This window comes from Rhinopithecus bieti, unplaced genomic scaffold (genome assembly GCF_001698545.2).
Source record: "Rhinopithecus bieti isolate Rb0 unplaced genomic scaffold, ASM169854v2 scaffold_3734, whole genome shotgun sequence".
Classification (NCBI taxonomy): domain Eukaryota; kingdom Metazoa; phylum Chordata; class Mammalia; order Primates; family Cercopithecidae; genus Rhinopithecus; species Rhinopithecus bieti.
Genome location: NW_016804423.1, coordinates 851,661 through 873,409, shown reverse-complemented (window position 1 = coordinate 873,409; position 21,749 = coordinate 851,661).

The window sequence follows — 21,749 nt, the reverse complement described above, 5'->3', positions numbered from 1 at the left end:
TTGTGCTTCCCTGGTGAGGTGATGCCTTGCCCTGCTTCGGCTCATGCTTGGTGGGCTGCACCCACTGTCCTGCCCCCACTGTCCGACAAGCCCCCGTGAGAGGAACCTGGTACCTCAGTTGGAGATGCAGAAGTCACCCGTCTTCTGCGTTGCTCATGCTGGGAGCTGTAGACTGGAGCTGTTCCTATTTGGCCATCTTGGACTCGCTCCCCTCAGGTAGTTCTTTATAGCAATTTGAGAACAGACTAGTAACAAAATTCGTATCAGGAATGGGCATTGCTGTAAAGATACCTGAAAATGAGGAAGTGACTTTGGAACTTAATAACAGGCAGAGGTTGGAACAGTTTGAAGGGCTCAGAGGAAGACAGGAAGATGAGGAGCTTGGAACTTTCTAGAGACTTGTTCAATTGTTGTGACCAAAATGCTGATAGTGATATGAACAATAAAGTCCAGGAGAAATGAGCAACTTATTGGGAACTAGAGAAATGTCACTTTTGTTATGCATTAGAAAAGAGGGTGGAAGCATTGTGCCCCTGCCCTAGAGATCTGTGGAACTTTAAACTTAAGAATGATGATTTAGGGTATCTGGTAGAAGAAATTTCTAATCAGCAAAACATTCAGGATGTGGCCTGGCTGCTTCTAGCACCCTATGCTTATATTCATCAGCAAAGAAATGACTTGAAACTGGGACTTATATTCAAAGAGAGAGGCAGAGTGTAAAGGTTTGAAAAATGGGTCTGAATAACCCATTTTCCAGGGAGGAATTCAAGCTGGCTGCAAAAATTTGCATAAGCAAAGAGGACATGAATGGTAATAACCAAGACAAAGGGAAAAAATGACTTGAAGGCATTTCAGAGAACTTTGCAGCAGTTCTGGAAGCCTAGGGGGGAAAGAATGGTTTTATAGGCTGGGCCCATGGCCCTGCTGCCCTGTGCAATTTCAGGACACTGCTCTTTGTGTCCCAGCCACTCCATCTCCAGTTGTGGCAAAAGGGCCCCAGATACTTCTCAGGCCACTTCTCCAGAGGATGCAAACCATAAGCCTTTTGGCTTCCATGTGGTGTTAAGCCTATGGTGTGCAGAGAGCAAGAGTTAGGCTGGGGAGCCTCTGCCTAGATTTCAGAGGATGTATGGAAACACCTGGATGTCTAGGCAGAAGTCTTCTGCAGGGGCAGAGCCCTCATTCAGAACTTCTATTAGGGCAGTGCAGAAGGGAAATGTGGGGTTGGAGCCTCCACACAAATTCCCCAGTGGGGCACTGCTTAGTGGAGCTGCGAAAGCTCCAGCCCCCACAATTGTAAATCATCCAGATCCCACAAGAGTAGAGCCTCTGAAAGCTTGCACTGTGTATTTGGAAAAGCCACAGGAACTCAATGCCAGCCCATGAAAGCAGCTATACCCTGTGGAGCCACAGGGACGGAGATGTTTCAGGCCTTGGAATTCCACTCCTCACATTAGTGTGGATGTGAGACATGGAGTCAAAGGAGATTATTTTGGAGCTTTTAGATTTAATGACTGCCCTGCTGTGTTTCAGATTTGCATAGGGCTGGTAGCCCCTTTGTTTTGGCTGATTTTTCCGTTTTCAAATTGGCATATTTACCCAATGCCTGTACCTCCACTGTATCTTGGAAGTAACTAAATTGCTTTTGATTTTACAGGTTTATAGGTGGAAGGGACTTGCCTTGTTTCAGATGAGACTGTGGACTATGGACTTTTGAGTTAATGCTGAAATGAATTAAGACTTGGGGGACTGTTGAGAAGGGAGCATTATATTTTGCAATGTGAGAAGGACATGAGATTTGGGAGGGACAGAATGGTGTGGTTTGGATTTGTGTCCCAAATATCATGTTGAATTGTAAACCCCAGTGTTGGAGGAGAGTCCTGGTGAGAAGTGATTGGATCATGGGAGCAGATTTCCCACTTGCTCTTCTCATAATAGTGAGTTCTCACGAGATCTGGTTGTTTAAAAGTCTGAAGCACCTCCCCCTTCTCTCTATTCTTCTTTCTTCAGCCATGTAAGATGTGCCTGCTTAATCTTCACCTTCTACCATGATTGTAAGTTTCCTAAGGCCTTCTGAGTCATGCTTACTGTACAGCCTGTGGAACTGTGAGTCAACTAAGCCTTTTTCTTTATAAATTACCCAGTCAGCCAGGTGTGGTGGCTCGCACCTGTAATCCCAGCACTTTGGGAGTCCAAGGCGGGCAGATCATGAGGTCAGGAGATCGAGACCATCCTGGTTAACACAGTGAAACCCTATCTCTACTAAAAATACAAAAAAATTGGCTGGGCGTGGTGGCAGGTGCCTGTAGTCCCAGCTACTTGGGAGGCTGAGGCAGGAGAATTGCATGAACCCAGGAGGCAGAGCTTGCAGTGAGCTGAGATCACTCCACTGCAATCCAGCCTGGGCAACAGTGCAAGACTCCGTCTGAAAACAACAAAATTACTCAGTCTCAGGTAGTTCTTTATAGCAATGCAAGAATGGACTAATAGTGGCATCATCAGCAGGTCTTTTCACCTTTCGGCTGCTGGGGATAAAGTTTCTTTATGGCTGCCTTGGAGAGCCTCTGACTTCCACACTGTTTCAGAATATCCTTGGTTTTTGGCTCCACTGGCCGTCCAATTTCCTGGTCTTTATAGCTACTGCTTCACCCATACTTCTCAAATTCCTGAGCTATTTCATCAGTTAGTGCATTTATTTCCACAGCTTCAGACTTTGCATCAGTAAATATTTTTAAAACTGTACTGCTGCAGGGTTTAACACTTACCATCAGTGATGGGGTCCTCATTGCCAGCCATCTTATCAGAAATCCTAATCCCATTTTGAGTTGTTTTCCTTGAACTACTTTTGGTGCTGCTTATCTTACATAGAGTCCCTGGAGATAGACTCAAAGGGAGAAGTTTGTGTGAAGAAACTTCATTGAGGAATGTACCTTGAAACAAAACCTCCAGGAAATGAGAGAAACAGGGTTGGGCAGAGGACGGAGCTGGATTGTGCTGTAGTTAGAAGCCTCAGACAATCCAATGGGGAGCTCTTGACTTGGGCAAGTCCATCAGAATTGCCCTAATTGAGGAAATGGGGTTGATCCTTCATTCCTTCACACTGACTGGTTATGTAACGGGGTATACCCTTGGGCAAGGAAGTTCCCCTTGACTTACAGCAATTTCTAAGTAGGAATTCAGCTAAATACTGAAAGTATCCAATGCTCCCAGCAGCCTGAAGAATTAGTGCCTCAATCATTAAGAGAGAATATTTTCATAACACACTGAAAGCTAGATTCTGAAATGACATTTCTGTGTGCATAATTCTAAGAGTTTGTGGAATAGATTTCTAGAACATCCTCCTACAAATATCCCTGACTGTGACATTATCAAACTAGCATCTCTCACACTGCCACTGAGATCAAATGTCTAAAACGCAAAATCTGATTATTTCAGAATTTTACCAACTACTTTAGTGACATTCTCTTGTGTGCAGAGTAGAGTCCAAATATGGTGAAACAGGCATGTGCTTGTTTGTACAATCTAGCCTCCATTCTCAACCACACAACTTTAATTTTTCAGAGCCATGCTCTTTAATTTCTTATGCTTTAACTATAGCACAATGATTATACCTTTTTGACAGCCCTGGTAAATGAGAAAATTTTACTCTTTCTCCAAATTTTACTCCATTAGAGAAATGGTTTAGAGATGGGCACTTCATCTATCAGAATCAAATAAATACAGTGGAACTTCAGCTGAGGCTGAAGTTGAGAGAGTATGAGGCACAAGCCCATTATCAGGAGTCAGTCTGAGAAGAGAGTCAGTGGAATAGAATGCAGAGCCAAGTGTTAAGAGTAAAAAGAAGCAAGCAGCTTGAATCCAACAAATCTGAAGCCAATAATTTTAGTTACATGAGGAAAAGAATCCCAATTGATACCGAATGTTAAATTGAGAACAGGGTTTTGAAGTGAGAGTAGCGACATTGTAAAATATGAGAGTGATTGCCTAAATCATGAAATTAGTTGGGCCACCTCTCGTGGTCGACAGTATCCTAAGATGGAAAGTTGGGAATTCTTGTGATTTGGAGGTACAGCAGACACTTGAGCACAACCTTGTGAATACTGAGTCCCAGGAATATACACCTGGGAGGGTATACACCTGGGAGGGTAAGCATTAAAAACAGCAGAAAAAAGTCAGGATCTTACAGTCAACAGAAAGAAACACTTGCCTAGTTGATGTTGAAACTAGCCCATCTGACAACAGTGATACCTCTGCTTTCAGCCTGTGATGGAAAAGAATTCGACATCTAATAGTTGGAACATTTGCATGGTTAGAAAAAGCAAATCCCCAGTCCTAAGCTCAATGTAGAGAAAACACAGGCTAGAAGGAAAGGCAGAAGAAAAAGGCTAGAAGAAAAGCCAGCCATTGAAAGTAATGGTAAAAACCAGAATTACTTTTGCACCAACCTAATATTTTAGAACCTGAGATAATCCTGTTTCTCAAGGCCAATACTCAGCACCTCCTGTTGTCCGTCTCTGCCAGATGAGGAATCAGTTGCCTTCATTGTCAGGATGCTGCTGGCATGGAGCCTGGGGTCAGAGGAAGACCCATACCTCTTTACTTCATGACATTGATTCAAATTGCCCTGTTGTACGGGTGCAATTAAGTGCCTCCATTTCATGGGCCTGAGCATAGATACTTATGAGTGAAGAAATGGACATTCTCCAGCCAGATTTCAAATTCAGAGATTACAATTGAGCAAGAGTTTTGGCTTTGGTCAATATGTTATGAAGATGACTAGAAAAAACACTAGTTTGGTAATAGATTTATTTACTATCATTTGGTAGTTTCTCTAGATGTTTACAAATGCATCTATTACTTCCACTTTTGTCATTTGAGTTCTAGAATTTATGGTTGATTATATTTTAGGGTTTCTCTGATATGATTGTTCATCATATTTTCCATTTTCTTGAACACACCCATTAAAAAGTATCTGAAATCTTATGCCCGATTTCTGGATCTTCTACAGATTTGTTTTATTTTAATTTTCTCCAAAATTCTGTTATGCTATCTTTTGATAGACTTGATCATTTGCTTATTACATTCCAAATGATGATGTGAAACACTATAGAGATAATTTTAAAATCTGAGTGATGTTATATTTCTCATGGGAGGTTTTTGTTTGGACCAGGTAGCAAGTTAGAGTAGACACAGATCACCACAATCTCATCAGGGGTCAATCTGCTTCAAATTGAGGCTTCAGACCTTCTAAGGCCTAGCCATTTTTCTGGTTCTCTTTCCTCCTTCTACTCTGTAAGTGTTTGAGGCTCCTGACTACACGCCTGAGATATTGACTGTCGTCTCTCCCTTTTGGTAGGCCTGAGTTCCTTCCCTTCCCCTCACTCCCACGGTTGCTTCTTTCAGTGTAGCTAGAAAGCCTCTTCACTGTTGCTCTGAACTGACAAGCTTCTGAAGAGCAGTGTGGAATGTGGGACTTACCGTGGTGTGTCGCAGCTGCCACAGATACATATTTTACATTTTATTCAGCTTTCCTAGCTGGAAGAAGCCTGTCTTCCAACCATGGAAGTGGAGGTTTCTCCTCTTTTGATGAGTGGTCATTCATGTTGCACAATGCTGTGCTGGGTATGTTTGGGCATGGTCAGGTTTGTTATTTATCCACAGTTGCCAGACCGTGAGAAGCTGCGTCTGTACCCAATGTTATGGTGTATCATTCAGAGATCCTGGACATGGAGGCAGACGTGGGGACTCCAAGATGAAAAAGTAGGTTATATTATATTAATAAATACACTTTTTTCCCTTCTCCCTATCCCCCTTCTCCTTGTGATTCTAGTACCCTATCTTTTTATTCAGGGCTGTCTCCTCAACCCATGTGGTTTCTGCAAAGCTAACTTCACTGCTGGATTTCTGAATAAAACACATGCTCCCGACTAACCTCTTCAACATGTTCCATCCTCTTGGTCATGGTGATTAGTTCAAGGATGGACTCTAGGACCAAGCCAGCCTCAGTAGGAGTAAGATACCTCAATTACAGAGACTTATGTTCAACCTTGTATCTCCTGAAGCCACAACATGGACCTTAAAAATGAAGCCAGCACAGTGGAAGACAGTGCTGAGGGAATTAGAGAGGCTGAGTTGAATATAAATACACACAAAGTCAGCTCTGCTCTATTCCTGGACGTTTTGGTAATTGAACACAAAATAATCATTTTTCTTTTCTGAAATTAGTTTTCAGTAACTTTTCTGTTACTTGCCAATAAATAGACCTACTTTGCAGAGATTGTCTGTATTTGTAGAGGGGAGAGCACAGCTTATGTAAACCTGTGTCTTTTGAAGGGGTTTAGATGAAAAGGAGGATACATGGATGCTTGCCATTCATTGAGAACTCTGCATCCATTCCCCCAATTCTGGAGATGGCCTCAGATTTTCACATGCAGGTCAATCACTCTTGCATTCAGCACACCCAGCCAGGGTGTGGATCAAACCCAGCTCCAGGTGTGGATCACATGAGGCAGCCTAAGCCACAGTGATTGGTTCAAGAGTAAGCACTTGGCATAAGCCTTTGCAACCACAGTGAAACTCTGGACTTTTGTGGGAGCTCCTGGAAGAGAATCTGTCATTTCTAATGGTCTTAAATTTTGAAGCATGTGGGATGGTGGTGGCTGACACAACCCTGCCATGTGAATGAAGCACCCACGTGTAAGCAGAGCCAACACATCAGGAGTCAGAGCAGAGTTGGAAAATAACACTGGCAAAAAAAGACATTGTTTAATCCTGCATATCCAGCTATGTCTGAAAGAAAGCTTACGATGGGACTCGTCAGTTACATGAGTCAATACATTGATCTTTACTTAAGTCTATTTAGGATTTTTTTTTTTCTATTGCTTTCAACAGAAGAATCCTAACTGATGCTCTATGTGGTTAGTTGTTCCTGGGGGAGATTGAATTATGTAGGCATAAGCAACTTTCATGCAGCATGTTTTAGAATAAAAGCCACGTGAGATCCTACTGAATTCTGTCTTTACACATATCCGCTTTCACTCAATAAATATTGATATGTGCTGTCACTCTGTTAGCTGCTGTAAATACAAAAAAGACACACTGCCCAAGAAGAGCCTACAAGAAGGTGAAAAAGAAGAAAAAGGGAAGATGTATAAACAAACATAGGCAATAATTATGGGCATCTGCCAAGATGGAAGGTTCTGTTGCACGTATGGTTGACTTGATATAAATGATCCATGATAGAATTTCAGGAAGTCCATGAACCCTGCAAAATTATGTGCAAAATATTGAGTGTATGAGCCTGTAAACCGATTTCAGAGAGAGTGCGCAGAGCTGTCATCAGAAAAGCGAAGAGATACTTTAAGAAATGGTTAAGAATTACTGAATATATTATTGTAGAAACACCAAAATTTAAAGAGTCAATAGTAAAATTGTAACTACACTGACAACATGTTAAGGAAATGGTCATATTTCTGTTCCTAGAAAGATACATAGTTGCTATTCAATATACACTGGTGAAATGAATTAACGAAAGTCTAACTAGCTGGATCTGGAATAGTCAAGGAAGACATCAGGGAAAAATTAATGTGTAAGTTGAAATTCAATGATTGAATCAGAATTTACAAGGCAACCTGGATTGGTAACGTATTTGTTACCAATTGTTCTTTTGTGATGATAAGTTTACATAATCTAAAATTTAATTTTTAAGCCCTTAAAAGTAAAGTATAAAAATATCTGCCCATATTTCTGGACTGTCAGTACCATGTGGTCAAAGTGCATATTTACACTGTTCACCCTTGAGTCAAGGAGAACAAGACATCTACTTAATACTTAGTGGTTGTAGAATAAGTAAAGTTTCATAATAAACTGATGAATGAATACACATTATACAATAATTTGGAATTTTAACCCTTTAGGTTTGTAAGTTTGGGAAGGATATGTGTATCAGTATCAGGAAATTAATCTGCCATACTCATAAAATACTTGAACATAAAAGAGTTTATTTTCCTTTCAGTTTAGCTATATGTATTTTTTCTTTTTCATCTTTTAGGTTCATGGGGTACATGTGCAAAGTTGTTATATGGGTAAACTGTGTGTCACTGGTGTTTGATGCACGAATGATTTCATCACCCAGGTAGTGAGCATAGTACCTGATGGGTAGTTTTTTCATCTTTCTTCTCCCCCTACTCTACCCTCAAGTAGCCCCTGGTGTCTATTATTCCTCTCTTTGTGTCCACATGTACTGAATGTTTAGCTCCAACTTGTAAGTGAAAACATGCACCTTTTGGTTTTCTGATCCTGTGTTGATTTGCTTAGGATAATGGCCTCCAGCTGCATCCATGTTGTTGCAAAGGACATGATTTTGTTCTTAAATGGCTAAGTAGTATTCCATGGTATATATGTACCACATTGTCTTTATCTGGTCCACTATTAATGAGCATCTAGGTTGATTCCATGTCTTTGCTGTTGTGAATAGTGCTCTGATGTGCATGCGAGTGCATACATCTTTTTGGTAAAATGGTTTATATTCTTTTGGGTATATACTCAGTAACGAGATTACTGTGTCAAATGGTGGTTCTAAGTTCTTTTGGAAATCTCCAAACTTCACTCTTCAGTAGCTGAACTAATTTACATCCCCACCAGCAGTGTATAAGCATTTCTTTTTCTCCACAACCTCATCAACATCTGCTACTTTCTGACTTTTTAATAACAGTCACTCTGACTGGTGTGAGATGGTATCTCATTGTAGTTTTGACTTGTATTTCTCTAACGATTCGTGATGTTGAGCATTTTGTACATGCTTGTTGGCTGCATGTATGTATTCTTTTCAGAAGTGTTTGTTCATGTCCTTTGCCCATTTTTAATGGAGTTGTCTGCTTTTTGATTGTTGATTTAAGTTTTCTTATGGATTATTTGTCAGATGCATAGCTATCTGCTTTCTCTGTTGATAGTTTCTTTGCTGTGCAGAGGCTCTTTAGTTTAATTAGAGTCTACTTGTCTATTTTTGACTGTTTTGGAATTGCTTTTGGAGACTTTATCATGAAATCTTTGCCACGGTCTATGTCCAGAATGGTATGTACTTGGTTTTCTTCTTCTTTTTTTCTTTTTTTTAGTTTTCGGTCTTAGATTTAAGTCTTTAATCCATCCTGAGTTGATTTTCATATATGGTAAAAGGAAGGGGTCCAGTTTCAATCTTCTGCATATGACTAGCCTGTTATCCAATGACCATTTATTAAATAGGGAACCCTTTCCTTATTGTCTGTTATGGTCAACTTTGTTGAAGATCAGATGGTTGTAGGCATGAAGCTTTATTTCTGGGTTCTCTAATCAGTTCCTTTCATCTAGATGTCTAATGGTATCTATTTTTGTTCCAGTACCATGCAGTTTTGGTTACTGTAGCCTTGTATATGGTTTGAAGTTAAGCAGTATGATGCCTCAGGCTGTTTTTTGTTTAGGATTGCTTTGTCTATATGGGCTTTTTTGGTTCCACATACATTTTACAATAGTTTTCTCTAATTCCGTGAAAAAAAATGACATTGGTAATTTGATAGGAATAACACTGAATCTTCCTCTCTATGTGTATGGAATGATTTTTCTTGTGTTTGTTTTCTCTATGATTTCTTTCAGCAGTGTTTTGTAACTCTTGTCGCACAGATCCTTTACCTCCCTGGTTAACTGTATTCCTATGAATTTTATTATTTTGTGGCTATTGTGAATGAGATTGTGTTCTTGATTTGGCTCTCAGCTTGGACGGTTTTTGGTGTATGGAAATGCTACTGATTTTTATACATTTATTTTGTATCCTGAAACTTTACCAAAGTTGATTATCAGTTCTAGGAGAACCTTGGGCAGAGATTATGGGGTTTTCTAAGTCTAGAATCATATTGCCTGCGAACAGAGATAGTTTGACTTTCTCTCTTCCTATTTGGAAGCCTTTCTTTTTTTCCTTTCTCTTGCCTGATTGCTCTAGCTAGGACTTCTAGTACTATGTTAAATATGTGTAGTGAGAGTGGGCATCCTTGTCTTGTTCTGGTTCTCAGCAGGAGTGCTTCCAACTTTTGCCCATTCAGTATGATGTTGGCTATGGGTTTGTCATAGATGGCTTTTATATTTTGAGGTATGTTCCTTCAACACCTAGTTTGTTGAGGGTTTTTAACATGAAGAGATGTAGAATTTTATTGAAAGCATTGTCTGGGTCTATTGAGATGATCATGTGGGTTTTGTTTTTAGTTTTGTTAATGTGACTGATTTGCATATATTGAACCAACCTTGCATCCCAGGGAAAAATCTTACTTGATTTTGGTAAATGAGCTTTATGATGTGCTGCTGGATTTCATTTGCTAGTATTTTATTTAGTATTTTTGTATCTATGTTCATCAGGGATGTTAGCCTGAAGCTTGTTTTTTGTTGTCTCTCTATCAGCTTTTGGTATCTGAATGATGGTAGCCTCATAGAATGAGTTGGGAAAGACTCCTCCCTCCTTTGTTTTTAGGAATATTTTCAGCAGGGCTGGTACTAGCTCTTCTTTATACACCTGGTAGAATTTAGCTGTGAATTCGTCTGGTTCAGGGCCCTCTCTGGTTGGTAGTTTCTTTTCTTTTTCATAACTGATTCAGTTTTGGAACTGTTATTGGTGTATTCATGATTTCACATTTTTCATGGTTCAATCTTAGGTTGTATGTTTATAGGAATTTATCCATTTCTTGTAGGTGTTCTAGTTTGTGTGCAAGGTGTTTGAATGGTCTCTGACTTTTTGTTTTTCTATGGGGTCAGTGGTAATGTCACCTTTGCATTTCTGATTGTGTTTATTTGGATCTCTCTCTTTTTAAAAATCTATCTAGCTACCAAATCTTATTTATTCTTTCAAATGACAAACTTTTGGTTTTGTTATTGTTTGATAGGCATTCTCACATCTCAGTTTCCTTCAGTTCAGCTCTGATTCTGCTTAATTTATTTTCTGCTAGCTTTAGGGTTGGTTTGCTCTTATTTTCTAGCTCCTCTAGGTGTGATGTTAGGTTGTTAATTTGAGATCTAACTTTTTGATTTAGGCATTTAGTGCCATAAACTTTCCTCTTAACGCTGTATTATCTAGTATGTTGTATCTTTATTTGGATTAGTTTCAAAGAAGTTTTTGATTTCTGCCCTAATTTTATTTTTTACCCAAAGTCATTCAAGAGCATGTTGTTTAATTTTCATGTAATTGTATGGTTTTCTTGGTATTGACTTCTATTTTTATAGTGCTGTGGTCTGAGAGTGGGGTTGGTATGATTTTGAGTTTTAAAAATTTGTTGAGAATTGTTTTATGGCCAAGTGTGTGGTCATTCTTAGAGTATGTGCCATGTGCAGATGAGAAGAATGTACATTCTGTTGTTGCTAAGTGGAATATTCTGTAGATGTCTGGTAGGTCCATTTGTTCAAATGTCGAGTTCATGTCCTGAATATCTTTGTTAGTTTTCTGCCTCAGTGATCTGTCTGACACTCTCAGTGGAGTGTTGAAGTCTCCCACTATTATTCTGTGGTTATCCAAGATTCTTCATATGTTTCTAAGAGCTTGTTTCATGACTCTGGGTGCTCCAGTGTTGGTTGCATGTGTATTTAGAAGAGTTAAGTCTTTTGGTTGAATTGAACATTTTATCACTATGTAATGCCTTTGTCCTTTTTCCTTTTCTTCTTCTTCTTTTTTTTTTTAAATCATGGTTAGTTTAAAGCCTGTTTTGTCTGAAATAAGAATAGCAACTCCTGCTCTTTTTTTGTTTTCCATTTGCTTGATATATCTTTCTCCCTCCCTTTGCTTTGAGCCTATGGGTGTCATTGCATGTGAGATGATTCTCTTGATGGCAGCATATTGTTAAGTCTTGCTTCTTTGTCCAACTTGCCACTTTGTGTCTTTTTTTTTTTTCTTTTGAGATGAGGTCTCTGCCATTCAGGCTGGAGTGCAGTGGCAAAATCTTGACTCACTGCAGCCTTGACCTCCCAAGCTCAAATGATCATCCCACCTCAGCCTCCCAAGTAGCTGAGACTACAAGCATGTGCCACCATGCCCAGCTAATTTTAATTTTTTTTTTTTTTTTTTGTAGAGATGGGGTCTTGCTATGTTGCCTAGGCTGGGCTCAGCAATCTTCCTGCCTTGCCCTCCCAAGTTGCTGAGATTACAGGTGTAAACCACCATGTCCAGACACCATCCGTGTCTTTTAAATGATGGATTTAGCCCATTTAGATTCAAGGTTAACATAGATATGTGAGGATTTGATCCTGTCATCATATTGTCAGCTAGTTGTTATGTAGTCTTGATTGTACAGTTGCTTTATAGGATCAGCAGGCTATGTACTTAAATGTGTTTTTGTGGTGGAAGGTACTGATATTTCCCTTCCATGTTTAGCGCTCCCTTGATGACTTCTTGTAAGGCAGATATGCTGGTTATTAATTCCCTTAGCATTTGCTTGTCTGAAGAGGATTTTATTTTTCCTTTGCTTATGAGGCTTAATTTGACTGGATATAAAATTCTTGGATGGAATTTCTTTTCTTTAAGGATGCTGAATATAGGGCTCTGATCTCTTTTGGCTTGTGAAGTTTCTGCTGAAAGGTCTGCCATTAGCCTAGTGGAGTTCCCTTTGTATATGAGCAGCACCTTCTCTCTGGCAGACTTTAATATTTTTTCTTTTGAATTGACTTTGGAGAATCTGATGACTATGTGTCTGGGGGATGGTCATCTTGGGTAGTATCTTACAGGCGTTCTCTGAACTTCCTGAATTCGCATGTCAACCTCTCTAGCAAGGTTGGGGAAATTTTTGTGGACAATGTCCTCAAATACGTTTTCCAAGTTGCTTGCTCTCTCTCCATCTCTTTCAGGAATGCCAATGAATTGTAGGTTTGGTCTCTTTACATAATCTCATTTTTCTTGGAGGTTTCATTCATTTAAAAAATTATTTTATCTTTATTTTTGTCTGCCTCTATTGACTGAAAGGAGTGGTTTTAGGCTCTGAGATTCTTTCCTCAGCTTGGCCTTTTCTGTTATTAACACTTCCAATTGCATTCTGAAATTCCTGTAGTGAATATTTTATTTCCAGAAGTTCAGTTTAGTTCTTTCTTAAAATATTTATGTCATCTTTCAATTTTGGGATCATTTTATTCTATTCCTTGGATTGGGTTTCAACCTTCTATATGTAGATGAGCTTCCTTGTCATCCAGAATCTGAATTATCTGTCACTTTAGCCATTTTGGTTTGTTTAAGAACCACTGCTGGTAGCTAGTACAGTCATTTGGAGGTAACAAGACACTCTGACCTTTAGAACTGCCAGAGTTCTTGCACAGGTTCCTTCTCATCCATGTGGGCTGATGTTCCTTTAGTCTTTGAAGTTGTTATCTTTTGGATGAGGCTTTTTGCATTCACACTATTTGATGCCCTTAAGGATTTGACCATCGTATAAGTTGGATTTAGTGGGTTGGTTTCATTTCTGGATGATTTCAGAGGGTCGAGGCTCAGCTCAGCACTCGTAGGCTAAATGCTCTAACTCTAGGGGGCTGGGACTAGGCCTGTGGCTTTGTTCTGTGACCCCTCAAGGTTAAGCACTTGCTCTGCTAGACTGGCTGAGGTGTGTCCTGTCTGTTGGCAACAGCATTCTGACGGGGGCTGCTGGCAAAAGCACTCCAGTAAGGTGGCTATGGGTCCCCCCCACATGCATCCTGGTAGAACACTGAGGATCCTTGCACATGTGTGTGCTGGCCAGGGGTCTGCAGAGAGGGGGGTCACTCAGATCAGACTGGCCCTGTCCCATGGGCAAGACAGCTCTATTCTGTCCAAGTCTGGCAGTCAACAAAGGGTACAAACACCTTGAGGACTATGGTGAGCCTTGGGGGATGGGTGACTATGGCATTGCTCCACTGCAGCTGTTCCCATGACACTCTGGGCTCCACACAGGCTGGAGTTCTGTTTCTGTCAACTCTCTGGACAGTTCTCCCTGCCAGCTCAGATGTCCCTGGGGGTAGTGGGGTCTCCCACAGCTGGGATCCCAGAAGTCCATGGCAAGAGTAGGCCAACCCATGCCTATCTCACTCACCCACCCCTAGGAGCTGCTCAAGGCCAGGAATGAGTCCAGCTACGTGGCAACCCTGTGAAGCATTCCCAGTTTCCTTCTGTTTCAGCCCAGGGTCTGCATCCTTCCTCTGTCCACTCTCAATGTCTTATTTCCGAAGATCTGTTTGGAGTGTGCCAGTCTACTTGATGGTCTGGTCTCTCTCTATGGGAGAAGGTCTTCCTGGCTGCATCTGGTCAGCCATATTGCCTGTCCTCCACAGTATACATTCTTAACAAACAAAAGATGTATGAATTTATAAACTTTAATTTTATAATTTATTATGTGCTTTTTCCATTTAAAAAAGTCTTACCTATTTTTCAGTTGATTATTTTAATATTTAATTATTTAACATGCCTAGAAACTATTCAGAAAGTAACTATCTGAGTGAACGCATATCCCACTATGTAAACTACTGTCCCAGAACCATATATTGTGTAATGCTTTTCTTTATCTTTTATCATATACTAAATTCTTACATATACTAGACCTTTTTTCTGTAATTTCTAATTTTTACTGCTATTTGCCTAAAACATTTATTAATTATTATGTCATTAACATATGTTTTAGCACCTGGTAGAGTTATCACCTCATTACTTTTTCACTTTAAAATCCACCTGCATTGAAATGCTCCCCAAGTGGGTGGCCTATCCTCTTGGATGTAGATATCTTAGGTGTATTTTCCCTCCTCTCTGTTGGCTGTTAATTTTCTCCTGACCTCTGCTCTTACCATCCCTGTGGATTTTGAAGTCTGAGAAGTACGGAGAGAAATATATCAGAGTCCACTCTTTTGCAGATGGATCTGATCTCAAATTATGATCAAATTCATAGCTAGTGTCACAAAGCTATCTTCTGTGCTGTGTTCTGCGAACCAGTGCCAAGTATATAGTAATGTCCAGGAAAGGTCTCTGAGATCTGCTTCCTGGCCTCACCCATGCTCTGGCTGGAGATTCTCTTAGAGCTGGAGGGCAGAGGCTGGACCCTGCATCAAATATTAATGGAACGAGGGAGTCACCATTTATCTACCCTGTCCACTCTGCTTTCCCTGTGAGCGTACTGAAGTTAGCGCCAGAGCACCAGGAAGCCTGTCTGAAGATGGAGCCAGACGTTTCCCGCAACAGCTGCAAGCTGCTGTAGGACCATGGTTAGGGAGGCTCCATTCTAGTTTCTATTTATAATTTCAGATAAACATTATAATTTGTCAGGTTCTATAAAAAAAAACTCTTAATTGAAACTGTACTGAACAAATCATATTTATGTACACATATAAAGCAAGCCCAAATATAATAGGTCTAAAGCCCATCATACCTTTTGATGAATCAGAAGCTAACTTCAAAAAGGTTTCTATCAGTTTTTTTTTTTCTTTCTTTCAGAAAGGGTCTCGCTCTGTCACCCAGGCTGAAGTGCAGTGGTGCCATCTCTGCTCACTGCAACCTCTGCCTCCAGGGTTCAAGAGATTTTCCTGCTTCAGCCTCCCGAATAGCTGGGATTACAGGTGCGTGCCACCATACCTAGGTAATTTTTGTATTTTTAGTAGAGACAGAGTTTCACCATGTTGGCGAAGCTAGTCTTGAACTCCTTGCCTCATGTGATCCACCCACCTGCCTTGGCTTCCCTAAATGTTGGGATGACAGGCTTGAGCCACCATGCCCGGTCAGTTTGTACTTCCCAAATTTAAGGATGAAATGAAATTAAATAGCCTAATGTTTACTTATAACATTTTACGTGTTTATTTAGATACACACTTATTTAGAATAGTACAAAAAGTAATGTATTAATGTACATTAATTATTAATTTAAAATGCATTTTACACTCTCAAACATTATGAAACTATATTCAAACTTTTCACTTGTGTTTGCCACTGGAACCTTTATTATCACTAGAGTCCCTTGTGAGGTCATCTAACTGTCATCATCAACTTCACTTCTATCTCTGCTGACAGGCAACACTTGTATCATTCAATGATGCCCTCCCTGGAAAATTTTGTACCAAATCGGAGAAACCATGCATATAATAATGAGACTGTTCTTTCCCCTTTTATGTTAAAATCCCTGAAGATGAGTATTCTTAACAACTGCCACATGAACACTTTTTATGTTGTTTTCTACCATGTTTTTTAAAAAATCCACATTTAAAGTAATGTCTAGTGATAACACTTGCTATTGCAGAATCTTTCCCCCAGAAATAATTACCAAATTTTCCTTTGTTAAAAAATTTATTTTGCTGTGTTAACAGCTCCATGAGGTAACCTTTATAAGCATCTAAAACAAACATCGGTGGCTCTTATTTTCAGAGCCTTTGTGTGTTCCCAAAATGAAGTTTGAAATGAAATAGAGAGAAGCCCCCACGCTGAGAGATTCTGTAAGAACTCAAATATAGAACGGCTCCCTCTTTTCTGGAAGATAATTTCTTTCAGGAAAAATAATCACATCTTGTTTTCAGGAATATGTAACTTGATTTGGGGAGAATCTTCATCTTTACAATAGCCATCTCTCTGTTTAGACACAGGCAGATTTTTCCTACTGTTCAAATCTTTTATTTTATTTCTCAGTAACTTCTGTTCATTTCTCCATATGGGCCTCGTTCTGTGTATCTTGAATGAAGTGTTTTCCCTCTGTCACTTTTTTGCTTGCAAAATGGTGTGTATGTACACATGTTCTTAAAACAGTTTGTCAAGTAGTAATTTTGGTGATGATGATGATGTAGATTTTTAATGTCATGTGAAGTATACTTTATTTGCATTCTACGAAAAGTGTTCATGACTTAATTCTATACATGCTAATGCTTAAGCACACAGAATATTATTTAACACCATATTCTCCACAGATGAATCTTGATACTGGTTTAGAACTTAGAGCATGCACCCTCATTTGACTCACACCAACCACTCTATCCAGCAGCACCAATACTGTGGATAGAAGCGTTCTGAGGTTATAAAAAGTTACTAGGAGGGTCTTGTTAAAAATACGGTTTCCTTGGATCCCAGCCTAGTTCTACTGAGGCAAGTCTCTGGAGAGGGTCCCCAGTTGACTAAGTCAACTTGATTCTCTGCCCAGCAACATTAGAAAATCCCTGAGCTGGAGCATGGTGGAAGTACACAGATAGAGAGAAAATGCTAGCTTGCCCAATCGACCCTATCCAATCAAGGTGGAAATACAGTTACAGAAAGCCCCAGGCACATTTCCCATCTTGGTAACTAACTAGAGCCCTCAGGTACATCATGATGCTAGAATCTGCTTTTATCTTAAAGAGAGGTTTACATTAGCAAATTATAGTAGAATGAAAAGCTTATAGATTAGTCTTTTTTTTTTTTTAGATGGAGTCTCGCTCTGTTGCCCAGGCTGGAGTGCAGTGACGCAATCTCGGCTCACTGCAAGCTCCTTCTGCCTCAGCCTCCCGAGTAGCTGGGACTACAGGCGCCTGCCACCACACCTGACTAATTTTTTGTATTTTTAGTCGAGACGGGGTTTCACCATTCACAGGATGGTCTGGATCTCCTGACCTTGTGATACACCCGCCTCAGCCTCCCGAAGTGCCGGGATTACAGGCATAGATTGGTCTTACATTTTTCCACAAATAAACTTTGACTATTCTTTATGAGCTCTTTATGTTTAATTTGTTTTAAAAAATGTAGACATTTGCCAGTGCGGTGGCTCATGCCTGTAATCCCAGCACTTTGAGAGACTGAGGCAACAGGATCACTTGAGGCCAGAAGTTCTAGGCCAGACTGGGCAACACAGGGAGACCACATAGCTACAAAAATAAAAGTGAAAATAAAAATTAACTGAACATGGTGACATGCACCTGTAGTTCTAGCTACTCAGTAGGCTGAGGTGGGAGGATCTCTTGAGCCCAGGATTTTGAGACTGTGGTGAGCTATGATCGCACCACTGCACTCCAGCCCAGGGGACACAGCTAGACTTCATCTCAAAAACAACCACCACAAAAATGAATAAAAAATGTAGTCATGCTCATCAAGAATTTTCACATTACCTGTAAATTCTAAAAGCACAAAAGTCCTTTTTGAGATTAATGTGTATATAAGAGCATAATCCATTTTCACTTATATGTGTCACATAAACAGTATATGAGAACAACAAAGGGTGTACCTATTTTTGTGTTTTCAGGATGCACTCAGTATGAAAAAAGAAAATATCCTGGGGTTGTTATTTACTTGATTTATGGAGTGGACATGTTTAAGTAATGGCCTTCACTAGATAAGAAGATATTCTGGATTTGCCTGCTTTTCTTTGGTAAAATTATTTGGCAGACGTTAATTTTAAGGGGTAAGGATAAATACTTGAGAAGACAACAAATGTATCATTTTGTTGTTTTTATAATACAAAGACAGAATAAGAAACCCATCTCCCAATGCATAACAACTGTAGCCACTTAAATAGGAATAAAAGCACTGATTCCCATGAAAATAAGCATGATCAAATAAAGTAAGAGCTTTGAATTTTTGAAGGTTATAAACATAAATGACCCCCTGAACAGTAATCCAGGAGCTATGACATATATGTAGATTGTTTCTGCAATGCTCTCTTGTTCAGAGTACACCCTGTCAGCAGATCCCTCAATACAATGTATTTGCAACTGTCTACTATTCAGCAGCCTTCTGAAATGTGCTGGTGCTATTAAACTTCTCTATTCCATTAGTCACACTCCTAGGTAAAATCTACGTAGGAGTTTCTAGACTCCACAGCCTGATTTTCCTGATATAAATGAAATCTACATTCCAGCCAAGCTATTTGCTCTTCTTTGCCACGATGCAATATTTTAGCTGATAAGCTAACAAGAATCAACATTTACTAATCTAGTTAACACATTCTCTAAACCTATTTCTTGTTTTCATTTTATTGAACAGTGATGTTCATGAAAACGAACATTCAAGTCACAATCTAAATTTCCTTAATGAATCCGTCTCTTTCAGGAGAAAAGCCAATTTCCTTTGAGTATTACAGAGTATCATTCATAACAGAGCCCTAGCCTTTGTCTCCAGCCTCTTCCCTTGCCACCTCCCAATATACAGGTCACACTCAACACAGCCCACTTATCTGTCAGTAGTCCTACCAGTGCCCTGGGCTCCTTCAAGCTCCTGAGTCCTTGAACTTTGCTGTTTTTCTGAATTGTCCTTTTCCACTCTCTAGAAGACTTCTTTCTGCTCCAGTTAAATGTTCCCAATTTCTATCTATCCTTAGTCCCTCTTAAAATCCGCTCCACTCTGAAATCTCAAAACATGCTAATCTTCACAGATTATCTTGTATTGTAATTGTTGGCCTAGTTAGTATTATCTGCCCCTTGACTAAGCTTCAAGAGGCCAGACATGGTCTTTTATCTGTCTCCCAACAATTCATTCTAGAACCAACACACAACAAACAAAAGTCAAATTGGTTCTTGACAGTTTACTTTCAGTGGGCCTCCGTCCTTAAAATTGTCTTTTATAAAAATATCCTAATTCATGAGAAACATTAGAGGAAGGCAAGGCCCAGCTTACTTAAAAATAAAGAACTAACTATAGTCTATTACATGAAGTAAAAATAGATTAAACACTATTATTTTCTGCAGTATAAAAGACTTTTACTAAGTATCACTGAACTACCTTCTGAGACATGATTTTACTAGATCTGCATAGTAATAAGTCACAGAGCCCTCCTTTGCTTCGGTTCCTTATTTGATAATTACGAACGTTTAAATTTATATTGTTTATTTATTTTATTTCCCAGTTTTCGTTGTCTTTCTGATTTAATCACACATGCAGAGTGAGACAGTGGATGCTAATCATCTGAGTCACCATTAAAATGTTTGTGTCTGATTAAAATTAATGCATTATTGAAGGGAAATATTATCTAATAAGTGTGGATGTGTATTCTATTATATTCCCTATTTCAGTCCTTTGAAAATGCTAGACTAGTGAATATCACAAAACAATAAATTAGTAATACAAAATAAAAATGTTAGGAAGATGCTGTAAAAGGAAAATACTGATTATATCTGGGTGTTGATACCACCATGACTTTTTAAATTGCTCTTTTGATTTTTATAACTTTTCTGCAATGCACATACTGTACTTGTATAATAATTATGTCAGTGTGAATGTATGTACTCATTTACATTTAGTTAAGAGATATTGTGGCATGTACAGTACAGACCTGATTAATAAACAATCTGGTTAATAAATAATAATTTTGTCTGTATTAGGAGGAAAAAACTGACATTACTCAGAAATTCAACACATTGAAATCGAAAGTACTAGAATGATCTACTTACACAAATGGTCTTTTAAAACACATGATACTTGAGTAAACCAGCAATCAAACTGGACGCAGCTTTTTGATGATCGTTACCTATAGTTTGTAAGAACTGAAAATTTTTAGGGGTAAAATTTAGTGTATACAGTACCTTATTACGCAGCAGAAGAGGCTAGTAGGTCGAATCCTGCCCAAGAGGTTTTGCAATTTTCTTTTTAAAGAACACCTACTTCTCCCGCATCCCCAACACCCACAGCGCTCCTTAAAGGAAAATGGATATGGATGCCCCATCCCTTTGGTTTCTCAATGCATTTTACTTAGAACGAGGTCACCTAGTAAGACCCATGTGGTGAATGTGCACCCGGGCGGGGCATGGGGGTCCTTGGAAAGCACCGCAGGGAGGGCGACACCGCAAACTGCTTCCCACGCGACCCCGGGGAGAGCCCGGGCAGCGCTGCGCTCGGTGAGCACGGGAAGCGTCTGGCTCCCAGGCAACCTCCTGCTTCCGCGGGTCTGGCAGGGCGAGGGGCGGAGTGGGCAGGATCTTCAGATCAAAGGAGACCGATGCTTGCCCAGAGCATCCAGCATAGGAGCCGGAATCGAGGTGACCCCGGATTTTCCCAGAGTGTCTGTTGCTTTTCCTTCTCAGAACTCCGAGAGCCAACGCTAAGGGGCACCAGAGGCTCAGACTGCGGCGGCGACTCGCAGGCACCCAGCTCGCCCGCGGCTGCGGAGGATCTCGGAGAAGCCCACCCGGGAAGGGGGCTGGGCGCAGGCAGCGGGGGCAGGGGAGGGTCGGAGTCGCTCCAGGGGGTCCAGATCCGAGGAGGAGCCCTCGGAGACGCGGACGGTGCACGCGGAGGGCAGGGCTAGGCAGTGACCCCGGGTGGCGCAGGGCTTACTGTTTCTTCCTAAGACTCTATGAGGCCACTTCTAATCGTTTACTTTCGAATAGGAAAACATGGACAAATAGGTGGCTGTCACCCGGGCAGCTACACTGTCGATGCAGGTGCACAGGCAGGCGCGCGCGCGCCATTCTCCCGTGTCACACAGCAGGACGGAATAACTGCACGCACTGGGAGCGATGGATCTCGGGGTCCGGGATCCGAGACGTATTCAGAGACCAAATGTCACCTCATCCCTCCTCTAGCCAATTCGGGCTTCCTCCGCGGACCCCACCTTCCATCCGAAGTGGCTCGGTCCTCAGTTGAGAGGACTCTTCCCAGACCCTCGCCCCAGTAGAGACCTCTGCCCGGGCGCCTGCCGCTCGGACGCTTCCCGGAGCCAGAGCGTGCGGGCGGCGTGGCCGCGAGGAGCCTCCCCGGCCACGCCGTCCGCAGTCTGACTTTTATTTTTCTCTCCAGAGATTAAAACAAAATATCGTGGACAGGGGACGGAAAGGAAAGAGCAGGCGCCTGAGCCCGG